The sequence below is a fragment of the Grammomys surdaster genome, unplaced genomic scaffold (assembly GCF_004785775.1).
Source record: "Grammomys surdaster isolate TR1022 unplaced genomic scaffold, NIH_TR_1.0 236, whole genome shotgun sequence".
Classification (NCBI taxonomy): domain Eukaryota; kingdom Metazoa; phylum Chordata; class Mammalia; order Rodentia; family Muridae; genus Grammomys; species Grammomys surdaster.
In genome coordinates this window covers 2,864,058-2,867,729 of record NW_021604681.1, presented here as the reverse complement: position 1 = coordinate 2,867,729, position 3,672 = coordinate 2,864,058, and the positions used below count along the sequence as shown (strand labels likewise).

Below are 3,672 nucleotides of genomic sequence, written 5' to 3'. Positions count from 1 at the left end.
CCTCTCCCTCTCCCTCTCGGCATACAAAAGAAATACGAAAGTGTATGAAATTATATCTTGCTACCAAAATAATTTCTTTTTTTTTTTAAAAGATTTATTTATTTGTATGAGCACACCGTAGCTGTCTTCAGACATACCAGAAGAGGGCATCAGATCCTCTTACAGATGGTTGTAAGCCACCATGTGGTTGACTGGGAATTGAGCTAAGGACCTCTGGAAGAGCAGCCAGTGCTCTTAACCACTGAGCCATCTCTCCAGCCCTCCAAAACAACTTCTTGTTAGTGGAAAAATACTAGAGCCAGGTGGTGGTGGTGTACGACTTTAATCCCAGCACTTGGGAGGCAGAGGCAGGCAGATCTTTAAGACAGCCCGGGCTACACAGAGAAACTCTGTCTCAAAAAATAAAACAAAAACTGATAGGTAAACAGATTTTATATACAAAATGTAAGTTTGAAACTATAGCAGAAACAATAAGTAGAGAGTAGAGAAGAAATATATCTCAACATGAAACCTAATGATTTTCTGTTTATGGAAGTAAGAATATTTTTCTTTACAGTTTACAGCATCTGATTATTCCAACATATAAAAGGAGAGTGAGGGGCTGGAGAGATGCCTCATCGGTTAAGAGCACTGACTGCTCTTCCAGAGGTCTTGAGTTCAATTCGCACTTAACCACATGGTGGCTCACAACCATCGTTAATGGAATCTTATGCCCTCTTCTGGTGTGTCTAAGATAGCTACAGTAAATAAGTAAATTAAAAAGAAGGAAAAAAAGAAAGACAAGAAAAAAGAGAATGAATGACAGATTTTACAAAAGGTTATAGGCTTTTTTGGGGTTTTGGGTTTTTTGAGTTTTTTTCTTGTTTGTTTGTTTGTTTGTTTTTCAATCAACCACAGTAGAGTTTATTATTACAATGATTGGCACAGCTGGATTCCACTTCTAAGGCAGGCTACCTGCCTGCCTTGAGGCTCTTACCCAACCTCCCCCTCTGGGGGAACTCGACTAGGCCATGGACCCCATAAAGCTCTGAATGCATTTATTTAGACTTTCTTTCGGACATGTGCAGGTTTTCCCTCTGAAAAAGTTAAGAACCTTGTCCCGCCTACCCTGAGGCCTGCCAGTGCAGCCTGCAGAGAGTGATTCCCGCTGCTTTGTAATTCCGAAAAAAATAGAATTGGTGTCAAGTGTGAGTGCTAAGTGATGTCAGGGTGGCCCCAGCAGCCTCCAGAGGGGCACCAGAGGGGCACCGTGGGGACAGTCTCAAGCTATCTTCTGATGGGTGGACACTATGCAGCGTGTGACAGTACCAGGCTGCCTACAGTTTGTCCAGGAAGTTGTCCAGTGCTGGGATGCCCTCCTTCCGGCCTTTGCCGGTCTCAGCTACCACTTGACTGGGGAGGCTGCTGTTGTCAAAGGGGTCCCCAGGTAGAATCTGCCAGTGGTCAAACACACACTGCGAAAAGCCTGGCCACCAGTGTTGGATCAAAGGTCGGTGGTGAAGTCAACGGACTCATTGACAGGCAGGTATTCCTTGACCACGAACATGGGAGTACAGGCCACCTGGGACTCCTCAAATACATTACCATGCTTCCTGTTCCTGTTCAGGACACCATACATGCCACCCACTTGCTCAGGACACTGGATCTCAACCAGATAGATAGGCTCCATGAGGCGGGGCTCTTGCGGGCAGCACACTGACATAGAGGCAGCGTGCTGTGAGAATGATCTGGCCACCTCCTCGGTTGATGGCATCAACATGCAGTGTCACATCATGAGCATAAAATCGCACACCACGCATTGCTCCTCACAAAGAGCGCCCTCCTTAGTAGCCCACTGGAAGCTGGCCACCACACTGTCCTTGATCTCATTCAGGTACTGCACACCCTTCGTGGTGTCAGTGAGAATGTTAGGGCCAGTTCCATCAGGTCCGAAGCACCAGATCTTGTGGACTTCAGCAACATCCTATTCATACTTTTCGGTCAGGTAGCGGGCATGCGCTTTGAGATCCCGGTGAGCAGACACCTCACCCTTATCGATGTCCTCTGCCAGGCCAGGGAAGAGCCTGGCCTTCATGTACAGCCGGTTGTGCTTGTTGGGGGACTTGGACAGACACAGCATGTTGGACTATCTCCTAGTATGACACAACAGGGTCAGATTTTTTGATGTTCCCATCAGGCATGGTCCTCCTCCAGGTCCTTGAGGCAGATCTCCAGGTGCAACTGACCGGTGCCAGCAATGATGTATTCTCCAGACTCTTCAAGGGTGCACTGCACCATAGGGTCAGGCTTAGCCAGCCGCTTCAGCACCTCCACCAGCTTGGGCAGGTCAGCTGGGTTCTTGGCCTCCACTGCCACCTGACGACAGGGCTGACTGAACTTCATCACTTGCATATTGTGAGCATGCGCAAAGGTGGTGATGGTCCCGGTCTTCACAAGGACCTGGTTCACTCCAACCAACTCCACAGTGTTTCCACAGGGCACATCCTCAAATTCTCAATCACCCTTGGCTGCAAACTTGCCCATGTACATCTCTGCAAACTGCCTCAGAGTGAAGGCCCAGCCATGCAGGCCAGAACCAAAGTCCATGGTGCCCAGGACAGGGTTAGTCATGATATTACTGGTGGGCCCACTCTCGCCCTCACCATAGTTAGAGATGATGACATTGACTTTCTCCACAATGCACTGGAAGGTCTGGTAGAGCTCCTTGCACTCCAGCTGCAGCTCAAGGAGGGCCCGGTCCATCTTATTCATCATCAGCACAGGTTTGATGTGCTCAACAATGGCCTGTCGCAGCACTGTTTCTGTCTCTACACACACACCAGACACACAGTCCATCATCACCATGCAAGGCAGCTATCACCTCTGAAGAGAAGTCCACATGGCCTGGAGAGTCGATAAGGTTGATGAGGAAGACTGAACCATCCTTACTCTGCTTTAATGAAGTTCAGGTCGTTCTCAGAGAGCTCATAGAAGAGGGAGATAACAATGGACTTAATTGTGACGCAGCACTCCTGTTCATCATTGCGTCAGTGAAGCGTGTCTCCCTAGCTCCAGCAGAGGCGAGGATGCCCACCTTGCACACAAGGGAGTCGGTCAGTGTGGACTTGCCATGGTCCACATGAGCGATGACTGTTACGTTCCAGATGTTGGCCTTCTTCTATAATTGTACGGATCTGATTTACTGTGAAGTTCACCATGGTGGCGAATTGCAATGGATTCTCAGAGACAGAGGTGAACAGGGAGGCGCATCGAAGATGGCAGTGGCTGCGGGGGGGAAACAACGGTTATAAACTTTTTTAAAAAGACTTTTCTTTTTTGTGTTTCTCTGTGTAGGCCTGGCTGTCCTGGAACTCACTCTGTAGACCAGGCTGGCCTTGAACTCAGAAATCTGCCTGCCTCTGCCTCCCAAGTGCTGGGATTAAAGGCGTGCACCATCACCGCCCGGCTTAAAAAGACTTTTCATTTGCCATAGTTAATACTAAATCTCGAAAGAAGTAATAAAATATGCTAGCTAATATTTTGCTCAAGTTGGATTCCCTTTTTACAGAATATTGACCATAATTTTTAAAAGCTTATAAAATTTTCCTACCAATATAATATTAATTCAAAGTCAGAATTTAGCTCTCTGTATTAAAATCATAGTTTCAAGGGAATAGACAGATTTTAATTGAT

The 3,672-nt window shown here is 47.2% G+C and overlaps 1 pseudogene; it reads right to left on the bottom strand.

The window, feature by feature from the left end:
* Window positions 1–1,316: 1,316 nt before the first annotated feature.
* Window positions 1,317–3,197, bottom strand: LOC114626472 (annotated as a pseudogene).
* Between the last annotated feature and the right edge of the window lie 475 nt (window positions 3,198–3,672).